The sequence below is a fragment of the Capsicum annuum genome, chromosome 8 (assembly GCF_002878395.1).
Source record: "Capsicum annuum cultivar UCD-10X-F1 chromosome 8, UCD10Xv1.1, whole genome shotgun sequence".
NCBI classification, from domain to species: domain Eukaryota; kingdom Viridiplantae; phylum Streptophyta; class Magnoliopsida; order Solanales; family Solanaceae; genus Capsicum; species Capsicum annuum.
In genome coordinates, this window is record NC_061118.1 from 40,228,374 (window position 1) to 40,253,273 (window position 24,900).

A 24,900-nucleotide genomic window follows, 5' to 3' on the forward strand; every position below is an offset into this window, starting at 1 on the left:
GGACCCTAGAAATGGATTTTCAAAAGAGAATGATAAAACCAAAATTTTTGTCCAAATATATATTTTTCATTATTAAAGTAACTTATAAGAGAAAAACCAAGAAAAAACAAGTTGAAATGTGGGTTTGAATTGAAGAAAAATTTATTTTAGGCCTTCCAAGCCAAAATCCCCCAAATTCACTTACAAATTCAAGTTTTAACAATACTAACAATCAAAGAAAACTAACTAAAATAGGGATTTAAGCTTACCCATTCTTAAATTGAAGATATTGTCCTTAAACTCAAAGTCCCAAGCTCTAAGTCTCAAAAAAGGTGAAAAATCACAAAAATGGGGGATTAAACCCATCTAGACATAACGTAAGCAATCATCGATTTGCTTAAGTGGACATCACTTAAATGATCAGGTGTTGCTTATGAGATACCCGCCTTGTCGCGTTAGAGTCCTTGCTTATGAGATACCCGCCTTGTCGCGTAAGAGTCCAGTCTATCACTTAAACGATAGTCTTTTAGGAGAGCCTGGTGATGCTTAGTCAACACTATGTATGTCAGGCCAAGTCACTAAAGTGACCAATGTGTTGCTTAAGCGATGCACCATTCTCCAAGTTTCCATGGACCCCTCAAAATTTATCTAGAATCATGAGAATGCAAATTTACTGTGCTACTAGAATAAATTCAACACTACTGACTCGATAGCGATCTTCTATTTTTTAAAAAAATGTCCTTTTCACATAGTTGACCCCTGAAACCTAATTTCAGAAACTTTCCAAACTGAGGGTTGAATAGAGATGTAAAACTCATAAAACAACACCAACTAAGTTACCACCCTACAAGCGATATTTGAATATACTGACATAGTTTGTTTTGCTATCTGATGCACAAATCAATAAATATTGACAAAAGTCAAGTATAAAGCCTTTATAACAACTAAAAATCAAAATTTTGCACAATATCACATCGAGATGCATTGGAAACCATGATAATCATCCCCACACCTCAAAAATTCAATAATGCAACCAAGGGGAGGGGTAAAATTATCAAATAACATAGAAATAAAAAAATTCACATAAATAACCAAAATAATCAGGTCATTATACTAACCCTCTGTGGGTCCTACATATAAGCACAACTCGGTAGGTGTATATAGAGTTTGTGCATCAACCTCGAGCATCACATCATCATCACATTATTATCAGTATCTTTATTGCATTTCATAAATATTGTGCTTAGTTTGTGTTGTATTACTATCCTTGATGTGAAATATGTCTCTTTGTACTTATTTCCTATACATATGTTTGGTATATGTGTATATTTATGCTTATTTAATGTATTTGTTTGATTATATATATATTGTAGAAGTATTTATTAAGATGATGTATGCTACCATTTGGGATATTTTTTGATTATAGGTGACATGTCCACAATGTGCATTTTATATATTTTATTTTCAACTTTGCTCTATCGGCATATTATACATGCTGAGTATAGGTGAACTGTAATCACCCCTATTACACCTTTTCAGTACAAATTTAGATACAAGGGTGCCATACGATAGCTGATTTAGTCAGTATCTGGAGTATATTTGAGGTAACAATCGATCTATGCTTCTAGAGTTTATTTACTACATTTTCCTATGTATTTCCTGTCTTGTTTTGTATTCAGTGACTATTATGATACTTTTGGTCTATCATTTTTTATTTTACATTCTCGATGTATTTAGTAGTTATTACACTACACCGAGTTTTGGGATATTATACGGTATCACTAGTTTTTTATTTTTCTTTATTATGTATATGTGGTTTGAGTCCATTCTAGGAGTCACGCCTCGGGTTTTGGTATTGATTTCTCTTCTCATATAAGTCCAGGGGATTGGCTTACTTGTTATGGCTTGCTGCGACAAGTGTCATCATAACCCTTGGCTTTTTGTTCGTGACAACCTTAAAATCACCAAGACTTGAAGAATTATGTCTTATCCCATAGAAAGAATCTTATTTCAATAATTCATCACATAATAACTATATCGATACTAGAAGAAGATATGAGGAATCATCTAACTCATTCATAATCCACATTCTCTGCCAACAAATATTAGGCCTTGTTTCAATAAGTAGAAATCCATGTTCAATAATGTCATGCTCAATTATATAGGAGAACAGCTTACTATTAGTGAACTTAACAATTATAGTTAATGACTTATTATATATCAATATATAATCATCCTCAAACTTAACAAAGTCACCAACATAAGAATTAACAGTATAGTTTATCACATCTAAAAGACCTTAGGTGTTCTAGTAATTCCAAGAATGTTGATAAACCAATCATACATATCGTACTTGGTCTTATTTATCAAAGGATTAATATCACCTAATTTTTCCTTGCTTATTAGTGTTATACATACATCTGCCTTGTTGGTTTTCCTGTTAGGAATCTTATTTTGGACAAGTCCAAAATAATTCTCTTTACCTATATCATTCTCATGATCAAAGACTTTCTCAATGGGACATGTAGTATCAATCACCTTAGTATTAAGCTCATCCAATGAAGGATTTTCAATGCAACCTTTCCCATGAGTACCTAAAAGAGAGTCAAAGCAACTAGAAAATATGTAGGAATGATATAGTTTGAATAATAAAGAACCTTACTCAAACACACTTGTTTTATTCTGTCTTCCTCACCATTATCCCTCTCCAATTTGTTCTCATGATCATCTTTCTTTTCTTTTCTTTCGACCTCACTTGACATCTCACTCTCTCCACACAATGCAACCTATTATATTTTCTCTCCTTGAATATAAACATGCACCACTTAATCCTTCTATTCTTTTCTATCTCAAAATTTTTCATTATTTTTTTCACACGATTCTGATCTTCGCAAACTTAGGATGGAGTTAAAGGGACATGTTTATATTTTCTTTATTTTAGCTCAAGAGAAACCTTATTCTTTCCCCTATCATAAATTTCACTTTTGTCAAACTGCCATGGATGTCCAAGCATGATATGACAATGTTGCATTGGAATTACAATACAAAGAACAATACCTTTCAATGGACAAAGAAATTAAGGATTGCTTATTCGCCTTATGTTCACCAAAACCATTCAAGCATTGTTGCTTATAATGAGTAGTATGTTTCATGCATGTATTCAAATTTCTCCACCATGTATGAACTTGTCACATTAATACCACTTTAAAAATCAATAATCACAGATCAAATCTTACTCTTTATCCACACCTTATATGAAAAATACTTTTTCTCAAATAAGTTACATTCAATGGGTCAGGTTGATTTTAGGTGACTTCTAATGCATCCAGTCGAGAAAAAATCCTTCTAAGTGTCTTGGATATGTCATTGTTTTGAGTCACCACATTGGTATCCTTTCCTGTTTAGACATCTGTAAAAAAATATAAAAGAAAACAAAGATCTCAAACTTATGGCCCTTTTTTTCATTTATTGGTTTCATACTGTTTTCCCTTTTCACTCAAATTACAATATTTGGCCAATTCCTTTAAAATTTATATATTAACCCTACCAGTAGCAATTTCTTTAAAAGAAAATTTTTTACCAACTCTCAGACTAATTGGGATAGGTAAGACAAGAAAAAGATCGATTTATACAAAAAAACAAAAAAAAACTAAATTTTCCCTTTTTTTTGTTTTCCTTCTTTATGTTTGAAAATAAGAAAGACAATAAATTTGGAGTTTCTTAATTTGCGATTGAAATTTTTTTTAAATTTGTGTTTGCAAATACATAGCATTTCTTTTTAATCTACTAAAAATATTTGGGATATGAAGCTCCAAGGAATTATCAAGAACAAAACCTTGATAGAACCGCTCTGGTACCACTGAATAAGAATTAAATTACCTTAGTAAACATAAAAATAACGTGGAAGCGAAAATCCTATGATTAAAGACAAGAAATTAAAGATAGATGAAATTTGAGAATAAATCCCCAATTTATAGATTAAGTACGAAGAACCCTAATTGATATTAGTATTCAAAATTAGTAGATTATAACTAATTATGATACTAACAGATTCAATTCAAGAACATAGATCAAAAGTTATCTAAGACCCATATTTCAAATAAATTAAAGACAACAATTAATATAAGAGTAATCTCCTTCTTTAATTAACTTTAATAGAAACCAAAGATATCAGGTTAAGAATTAATTTTACCTCCTAAAGAATCCTTGTTAAAGAGTTTCAAGATAAATTAAGAGTCACCACACATAAGGTGTAAAGAAGAGAGACCTCTCCAACTTTATTAATTGTCATTTTTTCTTCTTGATATTGACAAAATTTATCCCTATTTATAGAAAAACTTATCCCAAATAGCATGGAATTTGAATTCAACTTTAATAAAAATAATAAATCTAGGGATCTTTAAACTAGAAAACTATTAAACTAGGAAACTTTTAAACTATGAAAACCTTTAAACTAGGAACTTTAAACTGGTAACTTTTAAACTAGGAAACTTTAAATTAGGAAAGCAAAAGTTTCCAAAATTTAATAAAAACTCATACTGGCCTAATCTTTTTTCTTTTGGGTTTGAACTTGAATCATGAAATATGTGTAGCACTTAGCCCATTGTAACGCCCGGAAAATGGGTTCCGAGACATCACATGGTGCTTAAGGCTACAAGTAGCCCTAACCCTTTGAGCCTTCTACTACATCAAAAGCTTACCTAAAGATGAATAAAACAATCATTGGTACTGTTATATCACAGTCATAACAAATACGAAGGAAAATACTCTGTCCGAACAACCATAATACTGGGAAATTCAACATACTAATAATCTGATAACTAGCCTGACAAAGCCTCTACTACTCTATAAACTAGAGAGCCATTAGGACAGGTCCCCAACTGACTCGAACTAAACTAAAAGCAATAACATATATCTACCAAAATATTGAAATGTCTAAATATAGGTCCTTGAACCATGAGGACTCACCACTATGGAAATATAGACAAAGGTACTCGAAAGTCACTAACGAGGCTGGGACTGAGCACCTGAACCTACATTATATGACAATGTAACACATAGACGTATATGTGGATCAGCACTTGGGAATGTACTGAGTATATAAGGTGTATGCAATTAAATATTCCATATCATAAGTCTTTATAGAAAACACGAATGCTATAACAGGTGACTCACATAGCTTGAATAAAATCCTCATAAATCAAGAATAGAAAACATACCATATAAATCACATGAGTCATTTCACTTTATTCTAAACCTGTACCTCTTCCTTTGTACTCAAGCTTACGAAATAGATAAAGTCTTAAAATGACAACCTTCAGAACATACACCTTAATCTTATGGAAAACAAGGAGCTTCTTTAAAACTTAAAGATTATAGCACTTGAGAACCTTAGAAATCTTAGAATCATAGCTTTCGAAATACATGTACTTTTACCTTAATTAGAGTAAGGAATACTTTGGGAGATTCTTCTAACCAACATAAACCATGTGAGCCACATGGAGTCCAACGTCTTGCCCACATTGGGGAGAGCCGTTCTATCCTTTCCATCAGAGTAGAACCTTTACTTTTAGTGATAACTAGATTAACCCACTTGGGGTAAATCAAATCCTACGGTGGCTCATAATTCTGGGGCATGAGATCTCATAATCAAGCCCAACTCGATGCTAAGTACTACTCCCATACTAGGCTCAGAACTTTTAGGAAAATCTATCTTATTCAATTAAACATTATGAAATAGGAGCCAATATGCTTCCCTTTAACTTAAATCAGAAGATGTGGATTCCTTTCTTAACTTAGGATTAAAATCAACTCTTTTCTTTAAACTTTGGTAGACTATCTTTAACAAGCTTTGAAACTTCAAGGATATGGAGATACCAATACCATTTTTGAAATACTATACAATATGTCAAAATTCATTCTTAGACCTTAAAACATCTATACATATTCAAGAAATCTCAGTTCAAAATAGAGGATAAATCATGACTTCAACCATAAGAGTATTCCAAACATTAATCATGGAAGGAATATGCAATTCATAACATTAATTCTCAATTCAAATCAAAAAATAGGTGTAGTATCATATAATTCAAGACTTGAACAAATCCATAATCTCATATACTTGAAATATAGCAATTTAGGCATAATTCATCTTGAAACATTAAAATTTTTTATGAAAACCCAAAACTTTGGGCACAAGAATGGAAAACGTGTTCTTGTTCAAACCCCACATACCTCGAATTATGAACTTTGATGAATAAGCTTGCCTAAGACTCTTTCTCGTACTTTTGGATGAAGGTTCTTGAAGCACTTGACTTAGGAACCTTGAATCCCAACACAATTTGTTAAAGCTACGGTGGATTCTTGAGATTCTTAGAAGAGGTTTTGGGTACTCAGGATTTTTGTTGAGAGAAAACATGAGAAAAACCTAATAGAATGCTTATAAATGACTTCAATTTGATGTTTTTACAGTTTAAGAGGCTTGGTAAAAGTTCAATGTGCCCTCTTTAACTCCTGAATGAAGCTGGAAAAATTAAACTGGAAAACCCAATTTTAGGGGTCGCCACGACGCGCCACTATCACGGTAGCTTGCTGGAAATTGACAAATGGGATTCTTGGGATCACCGCGACGCAGAGCCATCACTTTGTCCCACTGGTTAGGACCTGGAACTTCAGTGTGATGCGCCATAATCATGCTAGGCTACTTAAATTTGACAATTGTTAAATAGACCCTCTCCGCGATGCGCCAAGCACTAAAGTGACGGTGTTTTACGAGTAGGACTTAAATTTACCAAAACTTATTGCCCGATTATCTAATTTGGATAGATCTTATATTACTGGAAAGCTAATTGAATTTTCCACATGATAAAAAGTCGAACTAAGGGAAATTCTATATGGTTTAAATGTTTCACAATTAGGAAATCATTTCTTAGCCTTCTAGAGACAAAATTAAACTTAAGGAAAAGTTTAGGGGTATTACACCCATTCTTATTCATAATTCTTGGTCTAGTTCTTGGGAACTTGTTCCATAATAAACATCTTCATGATTTCACATTGAAATTCAATATTAATCCAAGTGGTCCAACTTGGATGCTATCAATAAGGGTGGAAGAAAACCCTTTCTAAAATTTCACATACGTGATTGCTGAAGAAATTAAAAGTAGAACCTGAATTGGAGAACTGAGAGAGGAACCCTAGACTTTTCTATTCTTAAGCATTCTTTTTTATTATAAGAGTTGACATTATTGATTGATTGAGTAATGAGTTGATTAACATAATAAATTCCCCCCAAAAAAACAAATGACATAGTATGGGGAATAAAAGATATGAAAATGATTAATTTACCCTTTTAAAAAAAATTTAGAAGTTCCTTGAACTGCATCCCACGAATCAAGGTATGACTCATATAATGAGTCTATGAGACATGACTTAAGTCATCGTCTCTAGGACCATTTTTTATGCATTTTTAGATCTTTTCACATAAGTCTTAAAACAACTCGTGGACTCCAGCTATGGATCAAATAATGACATGTAGGGACTAAGACTTGAACTATTCAAGTGAGATGATTCCATGAGTCACTTCACTACTCTTGGTGTGATAGCACAGGTCGTGCTTTGATTCATGGTCTCCTGGGCTTTGAATATTCTCTTAGTTTCTAAGATAACTCTTGTTTCAAAGTATAGAAAAATGTGGTACAAATAGGAATGTGACCCCTTTCCAATAACACATGATCCCTCACCAAGTGTGAGAAAATGACACAAGAATATCAATAATAAAACAAAAAGATCTTTCACATGATAGGGAATAACAAACGCATTTTTCTATTATCCCATAGCCTCTTGAAGATCGATAACAGATGTATCTACCTCAATCCATGAGACTATACTAGACTTAGCTTGTACTTATATTACTAATTAAAATGAATCCTTGATACCAAATTTTCACAACCCAAAACTGGGACCATGATGGCACCTATTACACATATTGTGACATGTAGCCAAATCTCAACAAAATAGTGACCCAACAATTAAGAAGTAAACCTTTATTAAAACCCAAAATGTCTCTACATAGATTGATAAAGATATACACTCTAAATGATGATAACCTATGTTTGGTGGTTACAAGTACAATTCTTTAAATACAGAGTACAATAAAAAGAGTCGCAAGTGTCTTGATATACGGATATTGGTAAGGATAATATAGAGGAGATTTCAGTAGTATCTAAGATCAGAAAACACTACCTTGAATCCCCAAAAATGCTTTAACAGGATGTCACAATCAATAACTAAGGGACATTAGATTTGTACCTGTACGTAAGGTACAAAAAAATAGTAAAGCTGAGTACATAACAACTTGTACTTGGCAGTATCATTTACTGACACTAATTCAAAGTAGTAGGGAGAAACATTGATACCAACCATCTACAATAACCATAACCTAAAATCTACCTAATCTAATAGATTTAGCAGATCTTAGTAACCATATAACTATTTTATCACAGTAAAAGAGCAAAATTAGAAAACAAGTACTCAAGTTCTCAATTGATAGCACAAATTGAGATCATCAATCCTTGAAAGGGACTCAGAGCCCTGGAGCTGATCAAAGAGATCATTAATCCTCGAAAGTGAATACTTATTATTCATAGTCACCTTATTAAATTGGTGGTAATTAATACACATCTGAAGGAAACCATCTTTCTTATGCACAAAGAGTAAGGAAGCACCCCACGGAGACATACTAGGTTGGATAACACCCTTATACAGATGATCTTTCAATTGCAATTGCTTCCTGAGTTCTTTCAACTTAGTTAGAGCCATTCTATAGCGTGGGATAGAAATAGGATGAGTCTATAGAAGAAGATCAATTTCAAAATCAATTTCCCTATAGGGAGGAATGCTAGGAAGAACATTAGGGAACAGCACAGTAAACTCACAGACAACAAGGACAAATTGTAATAATGGTTCTTCGGACCTGGAATCCTTGACATACTCGACCTCCAGGGGGAGAGACAGGGTGATTGAAGGGAACTAGACTTTCAATCTCTTCTCTATGGCATTTCTTTTGTATCAAAAGTATGTTAGGTGATAGAGGTACCCGTTAGAAACTAATTTTTGGGCTCCAAGATATAAAATAAACCTTCCTTTAGGTACTAGGGAACTACCTTCCCACTGCATTGATGGCTCATTAGTAAAATGGAAAATGACCCTTCAGGTTTGACAATAAAGAGATGCATAGCATGAATGCAACCAATCCATCCCTAAAATAACATCAAAGTCTATTATGTCATACTTTATCAGACCCACCAATATCTCTCTACCATAGGCTGAGATCACACAACCCCTATAGATCTTTTTGGCCACAATGGAGTCACCCATTGGGCTAGACACACAGAAGGGATCTGGTATACACTCAGGATCAAAACCAAAATAGATATCAACATAAGGGGTCACTTAAGTGAAGGTAGACCTGGGATCAAGTAAGGAATATACATCACAAGAATAAAGTTTAAGCATAAAAGTAACAACCTCGAGGGATACTTTAAAATCTAGGTAGGTGGCAAGAGTATACTAATGATTCTGACCAGTGTTGGAGCTAGAAGCAAAAGTAACACCCTTTGGTGCAGGAGCTAACAAAGTAGTAATAGGGATCTTATTTACTCTAGAAGTAACCCTCAAAGGATAGTCTATCTATATATGGCCAATCCAACTACATTTGAAATATGTGTCCCCTCTTCACAAACACCATGATGCACCTGTCCACAAAATCTACAAGAAGGATATGATGGAGTGGACTGAGCCTCACTAGCTTAAGACTAGGATCCTAGTGCTCTTCACCCACTGTCATTCTAAGAATGACGATCACCAGAAGGCTTGGGATAAGGAGCAGCACTAGACATAGAATAGGAACCAGAATGGCCCCACTTCTTTTTAGACCACTTTTCACCATCTTTACTACTCTATTACTGACCTCCACCCTGATCCAAATATTGAAACTTCTTATTCTGCCTTTTTCCTATCCACGTCTTCTTCTTCTTCTCATTTTCCACTCGGTGCATATACACAACCAACCTAGAGATGTCCATATCCTTGTTCAAAAAGGCATCCTTGCTATACAAGATTAACTCATGGGATAACCCAGAGGCAAACTTCCTCATTCTATCCCTCATGCTAGATATTAATTCTAGAGCATTACATGATAGGTGATGAAACTTCAAGGCATACTCTTTTATTATCATCCTAACATTCTTCAAGTTCATGAATTCATTATCCTTTATCTCCCTAAACTCTAGAGGAAAGAAGCGATCAAAAAAAATACTAGAGAAGTCTTCCCACAAAGCGACCTCAGCATCACTTCCCCTATGCTACTCTTACTATTCATACCATTGGTATGCTATATCATTCAATTGATAAGTAGTGAAATCCACAGCCTCTACATCTGTAGCATACAGTTCACAGTAAATCTTTTCTATCTTATTAATGAAATTTCAAGGATCTTTCTCAACTTTATAACCGATAAAACTCTGAGGGCTCACTAAATTAATTTGTCCATAGCTAGTGACCTCAGAGGATGGAGCAACAGAAGGAACTTTCTTAGTCTTGTAAGCCACTAACTGAGTAAGTAAATGAATCAACTGACAAAACTCTACATTAGACACATTAACTTGGGGTGTATAAGGAATGATAGGAGGAACCGGTGGAACTCCACTAGGGCAATCAGAAGAAGCGACCCTAGACTATGTCTAAAATCTTTAAGCAGGATGAGCTCTGTGCACATTGTCCTCATACGGGATAGAAGAACTTCCACGAGCATCATATTATCTAGGAGGCATGATCTTAAAAGAAAACATATGGGGATTAGAGGAGATTTCAAGACCTTAGAATCTATAGCTCAAAATAGATAAACGAGAAAGGGAATAATATTCTTAAATGCCTCGTAACTTCTCCATTATGAATATGGAGTGCTACACACCCATAAAAAGAAACTCTACATGACACGATTTCGTGGACACCTAATGATACCAAACCTAGGCTCTAATATAAACTTTATCACAACCCTAACTAGGGCCTAGTTGTGATGGGTATCTCAAGTTCCACATGGACTGGAGACCACCCCCTCACCTAACAAAGTTAACACAACATCCCCAATATCGGAAACATATAATATGATGGCATAAGAATAAGCTTAATGATATTTAAATCATTTCTTTAACCAACAACTGTTATAGTCCAAAGAACCTACCAGTATCACCTAAGTCCAGATTAATCTAATAAAGCGTTCTAACAGAAGAATTAAAAATTATTCTTGATTGGGACATATCCCTGACTTTAACAATGATAATGATAATGATACTATTAATGATAATGAAAACTCTTAATTCTAATCTATGAGATGAACTAATAAAATGTCTAAGCCTTTTGGAGAATGGATGCTCACCACTTCACCATAAAAACTAACAAACTGAGTTGATCTACCTAACTCTATGTAGGAAGAGTAGAAGTATCTCTAGTGCCTACATCACGTAGGGATAAAACGTCTGAAGATAATTAGTAAGGTGAACACTATTACGTAACCTAGGATAAGGATAACATAATGTCGTGATCAACAGTTCAAAATAATTTAAATCTAATACACGTTATAATAAATATACATGTATATCACATGCCAGGTTAGGGAACAAGGATTAATATGCACTTTTAAACTTAGCCTGCATTATGTAGCTCAACCATTATAACATACAGAGGCCACGAGCTATATGGTCCCAACTTTCCCCCATATAGTTGGGCCTTAGTGTGTGTGGCTGCATGAACTAGAGGGTATACATATGCAGTATGGGGGACTCAAACTTCTCAGGATAATAACGTAACCGAAGCACCCAAGCATGTAATATAATATGAGGGACTCGAACCTCTTAATTATATGATAATAATAAGGAGGCTCAAACCACCTGGTCCGTTAGACGCTTGCAGTGGCAACTGCCATTTCTAATATTGGTCCCTCGATACCTCCACTTTCATGTCTCAGCTATAGAACCCTCTTTAAAGCATAATTAAAATAATTATAAAACATTACCTTTTATTGAACGATGATACACATTTACACATACATTATTAGTATTGTCATAACAACTACACTTGCAAGGTAACATCAATATACCAAAACAACTTTATTATTTGGGGAAATTTATGACCTCTTTGTTCAATTATACATTATATTGGGGAATTACAAAACCCATAAGGTTCAATTCAAAATCATTATGCTTCAATAACCTTTCATATGATGCAATAATCCAAGCGTAGTTTAACGTGCATATTTTTCATATGCAAAACCAATTTCATAATATGGGGTTGAGGTGATAACCAATTTTAAAGTCCCCTAGTTTATTCACCATACTCATGCACCCTATAATATATATAACCATATTTAAAGCATGAACAGTCATGTAAATCATGGAAAACATTATTCAACAATAAGCATTCAAAACCCTCAACCCATATTTCAAAACCAACATCAATTCCATATGAACAATATTTTAAAACATACGCTTTAAAAAAATTAGCATTTAGGGAAGAGTAACATGCCAGAAATATCAAGTTTCACAAAAGGAATTCAACCCTTAAGCCCTTGAATGACCTACTTCTTGGAAACCCTACATACCTTTCTTGAGAAACTTGAGAGAGTTCTTATAGTGTTCTATAATGTTATGAATGAGAAATAACCCCCTTGAATGCTTTATGAACATGGTTTTTTAATTGTGTAAGTAGGTAATTGTCCAAATTGCCCTTAATTTAAAAGTTCAAATTTAGTCATCAGTCACCATGGGTAACCATATAAATTGTAGGGACTCATTAGGACTCATCACCATAAGGCATAACTAAGATAGTCTATAGGGCACTCACACTCTATTTACCCCATGTATTGACTAATACAACTCATAATGGGACCCTATACTCATAGGTTCTAGTCTACACAGAACTCATTTGAGGTATACGCTGGACATCCTATGATTTGGTCCTAATGACTCATACTAATTTCTTATGACTCTTAGTGAGCCACTCATACTTAGAGCATAATTTAGTTACCCACATACTGTTTAGGTTACAGTTTGGTCCAATGACTCATCAATACTCTCTAAGGTTATTTCCCCAAGTAGTACTAAAGATCATAACTCAAGCACGACTTATTTGATACCTTACTACTAGGGTCATATGAGATGTTAAGATACCATATGACTTATATGGTGAGTAGTAGTTTGGAAAGTGAGGATAAAATTTCAAAAATTTTTAAGTACCAAACACCTAGGGAGTTATTTTGTCTAAAGAATTGGTGGTCGAGTTTGTGTATCGAGATTGGGTGATTGGATTAGATTTATTTTGGAGGAGGCTATCTATTTTAGGTATTCCTCTCATTGGGAGCGACAAAGATGTATTGTAATTTTAGGAAGCATTACTGGTGGGGTGGTATGAGAAAGGATGTAGCGGATTTAGTAGCTTATTTTCTATGCTGCCAGTAGGTGAAGGCCAAGTATTTGAGACCCGGTAGTTTGCTTTAGAGGTTACCCATTCCTGAGTGTAAGTGATAATGCATCACTATGGACTTTATGACTAGATTACCTCATACATCTTGTGGTTCTGATAGTGTTTGTGTCATTCCAGTTCAAGTTACTTTTAGTGATGAGAGGTTAGTCTATATCTAGATTCATGATATAGTTCGTCTTTATGGTATACCAACGTCTGTCATCTTAGATCTAGGTTCAATGATCACATCCCAATTTTAGAAGACTTTTCAGGAGAAGTCGCATACCCAGGTTGATCTTAGTATAATATTTCAACCACAAATCGATGATCAGTCAAACTGGACAGTTTAGGTTTGTAAGGATATGGTTTGCGCTTGTGTGATGGACTTTGGTTATTAGTAGGAGCATCACTTAGCTTTTGTGGAGTTTGCATAAAATAATAGCTACCATTCCAGTATTGGGGTGGTTCTGGTTGATGCATTATATGGTAGACATTGTCACTCCTTAGTTGGGTTGTTTGAGGTTTTGAGATTAAGCCTCGAGTTACGAACTTTTTGCATGAGTTATTGTATAGAGTGATAATTTAGTATAGACTTCAAGCAACTTAAAGTAGGAAGATGTGCTATGCAGATCGTAGACTTCATGCCTTGAGATTTAGCATTGGCAATCGAGTTTTCCTATTACTCTCCAGAACCTACACCTTACCCTATGTCAACCTTCTCATCTAAACCATCACCTAAATCATCCTCTCCATCCTCAAATTATGAAGATTGTGGTGGCGATGTAGTGGCTAACTTCATTTGGGGCCCTGTCCGGACAAAGCATACTAGTGAAGTCTGTGGCCCAACCTGTGAAGCCTATTGTAGTGTGGGCTGAGAGCCCAACTCAGCAACAACTGCTATAACTGCATCCTTCCTATGTGACCAGCCCTATGTCTGGCTTAGGACTGGTGATGTATTATTTGTGCTCATGAGATACTTCTCAAAAGAATCATTTTGCTCAGTAGACACTCCGCACAACCTAGATTGAACTTCATTATTCTGAGCAGAATTTGGTTCCATAGTTCCTGAGAAAGTAGTTATTAGTGATTTAAAAATAGTACCAAAATAAAAATTTGTAAAAAGATTGACTACCCAAACTAGGGTATACCTACGACCCCTACTTATGGGCAATAGGTAGTACTTATAGGGGTCGTAGGTACCAAAAAAATCCCTAAAGCTTTAGATCTTCAAATCTAATTTTTATGAGAAAACACTACTAGTTCGTAGGTACTACTTACCAGGCTCATAAGTAGCTTCGTAAGTTCCCCTATTAGAAAAAGATCATTTTTAATAATTTCAACCAACACATATATAATTTAAATTTTTAGACCAATTTCGAACACTATAACATGCAACAAGTCAATTTCCATAGGTGTTACACATATTTTTCATAATTTTCATCTTCTACTTCCATTATATTTATGATTCAGGCTTCCTGAACAAAAATTCATGCAACCAATTAAATTTAAAGAACTACGAGATTCTTACAATTTCATATTTATTTTGAAAACTATCCAAAGAACTATGAACAAGAACATGTTTTTTCTAAATTTGAGCCAAGAATTATTGCTTTGATTGAAGAATCTGGAAGAAAAGTTGAGCACTAGATTTTAGCTGTAATTCTCTTACAATGTGCATGCAAGTGATGTGCTTGTGAGAGGAGTTTTGCTTTTATAGTTGCAGAAGGAAGTTAAAGAGTTTTAAGTGAAGAAGGAATTTGAATTTGAAAGGTTTGGGTGTTAAAGTGGTGGTTTTGAGGGTTAATTAACCCTAAGGGTGATGGATCGGATTGGGTTATATGATTTTAAAAATAGGCCCAAAATAAGAGATTTTGGAATTGCCCAGGCCTGATGGTAAACCTGAAGGACCGCCAAGTCCTTGGTGGACCGTCAATTATCCCTTCAAGCCAAGGAAGTAACCCCTTTTTATGGCCATCGTGCGACAGCCAAAATGGTGGGCTACCAAAAATTTGACGGACAGTCAAGAGGACCATCAAGTCGATGTAGAATGTCCTATTTCTGGCCCCCAAATGACGGACGATCTGGTAAACCATCAGTTTCCTGACGGATCATCACTTTGACCATCATGTCGAGGCAGAATGTCCCAGTTTTTGCACCTGAGTGACGGACGATCTGGTGGACCGTCAATTCCTCTGATGGACCGTCAGTTCGACCGTTACAGACTCCAATCAGCAATTTTTAACTCTTTTTAAAAGGGCATTTTGGTCTTTTCTGCTCATTTTGGTTTTATATATATATATATATATATATCCAAGTGGAGGAGAGAAGATCATTTTTTTCTCTTATTTCTCCTCCAAAATTCTCTAGAAACTAGGGTTTTTTCTAAAATCCTAAATCAAATCATCTCCAAGAAATTCAAGAATCTTCCAAAGATTTTACCAAGTTGTTCAAGAATTAAGTTCTTTAAGCCAAAGGCATCAAGAAACTTAGCTCAAAATTGTAAAGAAGAGTTTCCAATCAAGCTTGTTCATCTTAAAAATCATAATCCAAGGTATGTGGGGTTTTGAACAAAATCAATTCTTTCGTTCTTGTGCTCAAAGCATTGATTTTTATTATGGATTTATATGATTTTGCAAGTGGGTTTATACCCAAATTACTTCATCATGAGATTATGAGAATATAAATTGTCAAGCTTTGTTATACGTGATTAGTTTACAATTTCCAAGTTATGACTTGATAGTTAACATTGTGAATTTCAAGTTTCTACCATGATTTGGTATTTCAAGTGCTTTCAAGTTATGTGTCAAGCTTCAAGCTTCCTTATGACAAAATGGATTATTAAGTATATTGATTCATAAGAGTTGAGTTGTTACAATGAGTCTGGATATTTCCTCAAAGTTATTGATGTTGCCATGACTTAATATGATGATGCCCTTTTGATATTGAGAAAGATTGATTTGATTTGAGTCGAGTTAGGAATCCACAAATTGATTATGATTTGATAAATGAGTAAGAGATTTGATTTGATCTTCATGATAGACCCTTGTGATTTTTGTGGTGGATTTCCTAACGCGTTCTGAGCTTGTTTCTAGGAGTAGTATTTAGCACCGAGTAGAAAATATGGTATTTCCCCCAAAACTACGTGCCATCGTAGGATTGATGTTGATAATTATGGGTCGGAGGCCGATTATGACATTGTGATCACTAAATTTAGGTTTTACTCCCTAGCAAGAGTATGACGCTCCTGCCAATATGGGGTTCTCTCCTTAGGAGGGAAAAACGTTGGACTCCATGAAGCTTACATGGTTTATGTCGGTTATAAGAACCTCCCATGTCCATAAGAGTCGAGTTTCTTGAATTACAGAGTCACTCCGAGTCTAGAGTTAAATAATTGAGTTGTTTATGATGATTTATAAGGTTTTTATCATATGATTTATTTACGATGAGATCTTGAAAAGTATGTTTCAATCTAACTCAAGCCAAGTGAGACATCATTGTATATATGCATATTTTCATGAAAGTGATGATGATATTTACATTGTTACATGCACCCCCACATACTCAGTACATTCCAAAGTGCTGACCCACATATTTTTCTATGGGCTATATTTTCTCATAATGTAGGTTCAGGTACTTAACCGCGTTAGTAATATTCAGGTTCCTCTTTTCGTTTGCTAAATGGTGAGTCCTCATGGTTCGAGGACCATGTTCATATTTTGTGATACCGTTTTGTTGTTATGGCTTTCAGTACTATTTGAGTTAGTTGGGGGTTTGTACCAATGTCTCCTTGATTTTGAAGTATAGAGTCTTTATCAGACTAAAGGGTTGGTATGTACAGAATTTTAGTATTTTGGATTGTACAGGCTAGTTTCTTATCTTATTCCAATATGTTTATGATATCTCATTCTCTCTTATATTAACAAGACTATTGTCAATGTGAGTTCTATAAGTGATGACAGGTTTAGAGGGTTAGCTTCAGGCCGTATGTGGCCTTAAGCATTGTGTGACGTCTTGGGATGGGATCTTAGGGCGTTACAATAAGTGGGTTGATAAGTACATCTTCTGAGACCTAAAAATTTTCCTAATACCCACGACATCAAATTACCTACTGTCGGTTAATCCTACAATCTCATAAGTAGTGTTGTAGATCCATTACCTGCAATTGTTTAAAAATTTTCAACTTTTATCAATCTCCAGGTGTTTCTCCATGCTTTTAACTGAAAAATCGAAACAAAGTGAACACTAATGCCTTGGGTTGCCTCAAAAATAGTTCTTCATTTAACGTTGCAATAGGATATGGCTATGTTGGATACTCTGACATCACCAACAAGCCCATAGGTTACCTCCAATGAAGATCCTTATTTAACATTATGACATAACTCAGTTTCCTTGTCTACTTAAACTATGCCATGGCTTAAACCTCACACACCTTCAACTCCTCCATACTCCTCATATTATGCTTAACACAATGCCTGTTTACCTTGAATCGGGAATCTCCATATCATATTAGCTCAATTACACCATGCAAAAATACTTTAACAACGGCGAATAGACTAGACCACATCGACTTTAACTTTACAAGAAACAAGCAAAGTCTTGAAGTATACAACAAAACCATATCACTAGGTTTGAATACCCTTTTCTCAACATTTTTGCCATGGTACAATTTCATCTTCTCCTTGCACAAAGTAGAACTTTCATAAGCACGAAGATAGAATTTATCTAATTATGCATCTTATTCATCCTCATCTTTACTGCATCAAACCACTCAAAATTCAGCTTAGTCAACGCCTATAGTGCCTTGTGCTCAAGCCCAACCGGCAAGTGGCATGCCTTGTCGTAGACAAGCTGATACAGAGAGTCACCTAGGAGAGTTTTGTAAGTTTTCCAGTAGGCACAAAGTGCATCATCTAGCTTCCTAGACCAATCAGTCTGATTGGCATTCACAGTCTTTGCTAAAATGGATTTGATCTCAAGATTGGAGTTTTCAACCTACCCACATGTCTGTGGATGGTAAGATGTTGTCACCTTATTTTTCACACCATACACTCATGCAGACCTTATTTAGATGATTGTAGAAATGGGACCCACCATGAATAATGATATCACATGGAGTACCAAACCAAAAGAATGTGTTCTTAAAGAATATTGTGACAGTGTGACCCTCATTATTGGGAAGCGCAACTACTTCCACCCATTTATAAACATAGTCAACTGCTACCAAAATATACTTCATGCTATAAGAACTGAAAAATGTTCCCATGAAATCAATTCCCCATACATCAAGCAGCTCAAGCTCAAGAATAGGAGTCATTAGGAGCTCATACTTCTACGAGATATTTCCTTGGCACAATTGCTGGTCACAAGACCGAGTCTAATCATGTGTATTTTCATAAATCATTAACCAGTAATAACAACACTATAGAATTTATGGGTCATGCAAGTACCTCCACGGTGAACTCAATTGGAGACAAGTGATAGTCCTCAAGAATGCTCATCATCTCAACTTTGGGAATACGCCTCGAAATCACACCATTCATACACACCTGAAATAATAAAGGCTCATCGTAAAAAAATTTGTACCTTATGGATAAATTATTTTTGTTGCTGAAATGACAAATCTTATGAGACGAGGTCACTTTCCAAATAATTATTGAAATAAAAAATAGGGGATTAAGTCTGGTGATGCTGCAAAGACCCACTCATCTAGATAAGTATCATCAATCTCAAGCTCATCCCCTAATTTAATCATCCCCTCTTCTTCTAGACAAGATAAGTGTTCTGCAACCTGATTTTATGTACCCTTCTTGTCCTTGTCCTCAAAGTCAAATTCTTGCAGTAGTAGTGCCTACTAAATCAACTTAGGCTTCACATATTTCCTATTCATATGGTACCGTAAATCTATGTGATCTGTATGCTCAATCACTTTGGTCCCAAAAAAATAAGACAAAGATTTCTCAAAAGCAAACATCACCGCATGTAACTCTTGTTCAGTAAAAGCATAATTTTTTATATGTGTGGTTGAGTTCTTTGCTGGCATAGTAGATAGGATAAAGTATTTTCTCATGTCTTTGGCCTAAGACAACTCCTGGGGCCATACCACTAGCGTCATACATCACCTCAAATGGAAGAGTCCTATTTGAAGACACAATGAAAGAAGAAGAAATCAACCTTTCTTTTAGGCTCTCAAAGGTGTGAGACAAGCATCATCAAACACAAAATCTGCATCCTTCTCTAATAATTTTCACAATGTATTTGAAATTTTAGAGAAGTCCTTGAAGAATCGCCTATACACCCTGCATGACCTAAGAAACTTTTAATACCTTTGACAAAATTGGTGGAGGCAATTTCTCAATCACCTTAATTTTAGCCCTGTCAACCTCTATTCCCTTTTAAAATCTTGTGCCATTAAACTATCTTCTCTTTAACCATGAAGTGACACTTCTTCCAATTCAACACCAAGTTGCACTCCTCACATCTCTAAAGTGTATTAGCCAATTGGGCAAAATAGTCCTCAAAAGATTCACCCATAATTGATAAATCATCCATAAAGACCTCTATAGAATCCTTTATAATATTAGAAAAGATGGACATCATTCAATAGTGAAGGGTGGAGGGAGCTTTACAAAGTCTGAAATACATCCTCTTAAATGCAAATGTAATATATGGATATGAGAAAGTGGTTTTATTTGTTCTTCGGAGGCTACAGAGATTTTATTATACCCAAATAACCATCAAGAAAACAACATCATCCTCTGCATGTAAGATGGTAACATCGGTGCACTACTGACATAGGAAAATGATCCTTCTGCGTCTAAGTATTTAGCTTTTGATAATCCATACAAACTATCCATCTTGTAACTTGTCTTATGGGAACTAACACATTTTTCTCATTTGTACCATAGTATACCCACCCTTCTTCAACACACAATAAACTAGACCCACCTACATCCTATTAGCAATAGGATAAACCACACCTATATCTAACCGCTTGATAATCTCTTTCTTCACCGCCTTTTACATAGCTGTATTCTGATAATGTTGGTGCTAGGAACACACTTTAGCTCCAGCTAAATCTTATGAGTACAAATTCTAGGTGGAATGCGAACAACATCTGTAATAGTCCAAATAATGGCTCGTTAAAACCTCAACAATATCGATATCAAGGACATAACTTATGTATTTAACAAATCTAAAACAGTAATAAGCAATAGGGTATTGTAGACCCCCCAGAATTCTTAATGCAAGTGATAAGGGAGGACCTTTAATTCTATGACTTATATCTCCTTAATAGATGGCCAAGCTGGTAGTGTAGCTCTTTTCTTCAAGTCAAGATCCCGCTTCTTTTGCATATAAGAATGAGAGCCTCTTCCAATAACAGTACTCACCATATCATCATAATCATCTATATAGTCACTATAAAAGTTCATGATCACTATTGCTAATGAATCAACACTAAGCCTCTTCTTATTAGGTAAACTTACCATATCATTCTCTATAATGTCTATCACATACATCACACACATATCTTTTTGATGTAGAATCCATAAACCACATTGTAAGTAACTTATTCATAATTGATTCTCACTTTCATATTGTAACGCCCCAAAATATCGTCCCGAGATGCCACACGGTGCCCAAGGCTACACGTAGCCTCAAGCTAACCCTTTAAGCCAAAACACTACCCTTGGGTTCAACACAACAACACATGCTACGATAAGGATATATATATAAGTACATATCATATCACATCGCACATGGCATGGAATATCATTAGACTGTACATATATGGAATGTCTATACACAAACCAACCCAACAATACTCTAGTCTGACATAGCCTCTATACAGCAAAATCAATAAGCCATTGGGACAAACCCCAACTGACTCAACAGACCAAAGGGATCACAAAACAACAGCACCAAAAGTAGCAACTTAGTCTTCGAACCATGACGACTCACCACTGAAGGAACGTAGATACGGCACTCGAATATCACTATCGCAGCTGCGGCTGAGTACCTGAACCTACATCATGGTAAGAATGTAGCCCATAGAGAAATATGTGGGTCAGCACAAGATACGTACTGAGTATATGGAGGCGCATGCAAAATATAAATAATATCATAAATTTCGTAAAAACGTACATACGGACCATAATAACGCACCTGGATTGAGTGACATTGAATCATGCAACTCATAACATCTTAGATAGGAAATGTAGGAGAAAAACCTCATAAATCATTATAGATCATCTTAGGAAACTTGACTTACCACATCAAAACTCGGAGTAACTCGGTATTTCAATAAACATGACTCTTATGGATAAGGGAGTTCCCTATAACCGACAACCCCACGTAAGCTACATGGAATACCAATGTTTGAAACCTCCATTGGAGGGAGCGTCATACTCTTTGCCAGGGAGTATGACCTTAAAACTACAATAATCACAATCGGGCTCTCTGGCCAATAATATCATCATCAAACAACCCTACGGTGGCACATAGGTTTGGAAAAATACCAAATTTCTCTCTCAATGCTAAGTACTACTCCCCGACAAGCTCAAAACACGTTAGGAAATCCACCACAACATCACAAGGGTCTATCATAAAGACCAAATCAAATCTCTTTCTCATTTATCAAATCATATCAATTTGTGGATTCCTAACTCAACACATTTTTGCTCAAAATATTTTAATCTTCCTCAACATCAACAAGGTATCAATGCGTTTAGCCATAACTGACTCGACATTTGGACAAGGATATGAAGACTCAATATATAATATTTTCAACAATTTAACTCATCAAAACCATCGAGAAAATACCAAGACGCATTGCAACTTCAATATCAACATTTCTCAATTTCCCATTCAACTCTCATTTAAAGGTACTTGAGACATCAAACCATAGTAGGGATATAGAATTTCCAATATTAATTATAAATTCATAATAAGGAAATAGTGGAATGATAGTATAAATCAAGGCTTAACAAATTAAATCATCATGCTCTCACAATTAAATATTTTTTGGACATAATTCCATATCAACATCATACACATATCGGATGACATAATCCCATAGCTCATGGACAACAATATAAGATATAAAATCATATTTCCAATTCATGGTAAAACATGTAAAATCTCATGTCAATGTAATTCAATAAAAATACCGGGTACAAGATCGAAAGGATAATCTTGTTCAAAGCCCCACATACCTAAAAATGGAAGATGAATATGAAATTTTGACTCTGGAACCTTATTCACAAAAATAAAGGGTGCTTCTCGAAGTCGTTAACATGATCAACTCGAATCCCAAATCAATTTAAAATTTCTACGGTTCAATCAAGAGACATAGAAGGGTGAAATTTGGAGTAGTCGGGTTGGGGTTTGAGCCTTAGGAAATTTTGGAGAAAAATGAGCTATTGAATGCTTTTAATGGACTTAAATCCATGGTTACCCGGATGGATTGGAGTGGGAATGACCAAAATACCCTTAAAAATCAAATAATGTCAAATCTGTCCTTTGGTGGACTGTTTTGATAGGTTGAAGTAGATCGACCATAACTTTTTTCTCCGATGGCTAAATTGGATGAAACCAATTTCATTGGAAAGAGAACTTTCAGAAATTTCTGTTGATATATAGTAGCTCACCTAGATCATTATGTACAAGGAGTTATGATCGTTTGAAGTTGACCCTAAAATTCGCCTGGCCTCAGTATTTTTTCCTACACATTTACTGTTCACCACTATTCATGGTTAGATCGAAATGATCATAACTCATCGCTCGAGTGTCCGTTTTGGATGATCCATATATCATTGGAAAGATTATTCGATGATCTACGCGATGACGGGTCGTATATCTAGAAATTCCATGCAAAAAAATTATTAATCATGATAAAGAACAGAATTCAACACATTTTCGTCCGAGATCTTAACAGAAAATTTTTACGGGGCATCACACATATGCCCCATATTTGTGTCAACAAATTCCCTACCCGTGGCTAGGACGGACCTTCCTAAGATAACAAGGACATCAAAATCCACCTCATAATTTAGAATCACATAGTTGGATGGAAATATGTTAAAATTTACCTTCATCAATACATGCCACAAATTACCAACTTGTTTCTTCAAAGTATGATCACCCATCAAAAATATCATCGATGTCGACTCAAGTGAACCCAACCCTAATAAGTTGTACACAACTAGCGCCATTACATTAATACTAGCTCATAAGTCACATATTTCTTATGCAAAATTCAGGGACCTAATAGTGCAAGGAATAGTGAGAGCTCTAGGATCCTCCTTTTTCTAAACTAAAGATCAGAAAGCAATAGCAATGTAGTGGTGCATATTATCAGTAGGCTCAAACTCACCTTATCCTTCTTAGTTACTAAATCCTTCATGAACTTTTCATAGCTAGGCATCTTCTCAAATGCTTCTACAATAGGGACATTCACTAATAATTTATTCAACATCGACATAAAATTATGATATTTCCTTTCTTCCTTATTTTTCTTCTTCAACCTTTAAAAAAATATGTGGAACATCATTGAATAGTTTTAAATTAATTTAACCTTCTGAGATTTTTCTTTGTTAGATTCAACTTATTGTTTAACACCTATCGATTTATGTGATGTCTCACCATTTATTACTAACTTCTCAATTTCATCTTTGGGTACATCATTAAGATAAATAGTATCATCTTTTACCTCATTAACTATCAGTATAGGAGGATCAATAGTATCTTTACCACTCTGAGTGATGATGGCTAATCAATGACTATTATTCTTTATATTTGGGATGGTGTTACTTGGAAGAGTTCCTAGTTGACTCTTATTTAAAGTAGCCAACATATGACCAAACTGTTGGTCTAGCTATTTAATCACAGTAGCATGCGATTCCACTTTTTGGCTTAGTCCCAAAATATCTTCCATAATCTCTTTAAGGAAAGTCTCTTGACTCTTTAAAACCTTAACTAGCTTTGTAAGCAATGCTCCCATCCTTGAATCATCATCATGGTTTCCCAGTGTAATATGCACATCACTCTTTTCCTTATAATTATCCTTTCTCCTCCAGTCCCTATCTCTCTTCTCTTGTTAATGTAATTGTCCTTATAATAGTTCTGACCATAATTTCCCTGCCTTGATTTCCAGGTGTCTTGATTGAAACCTTATCCCTTGGCTCAAAAAGCTGCCATCTATCTATTCTAATATATAGCTTTCTCCTCAGAGTCAAACTCATCATGTCTAATAGACTTACCTAGAGAACCTATTGCATTCTCCTTTTTTTAATTTGTAGTTACAAACAATTTTGTAAGTAATTCGATCCTCATCCTCAGGTGTGCTACCTTTTGATCCACTATACCATCTAAGACACTCTACTCATTTGAAGCTCCCAAGTTTTAGAG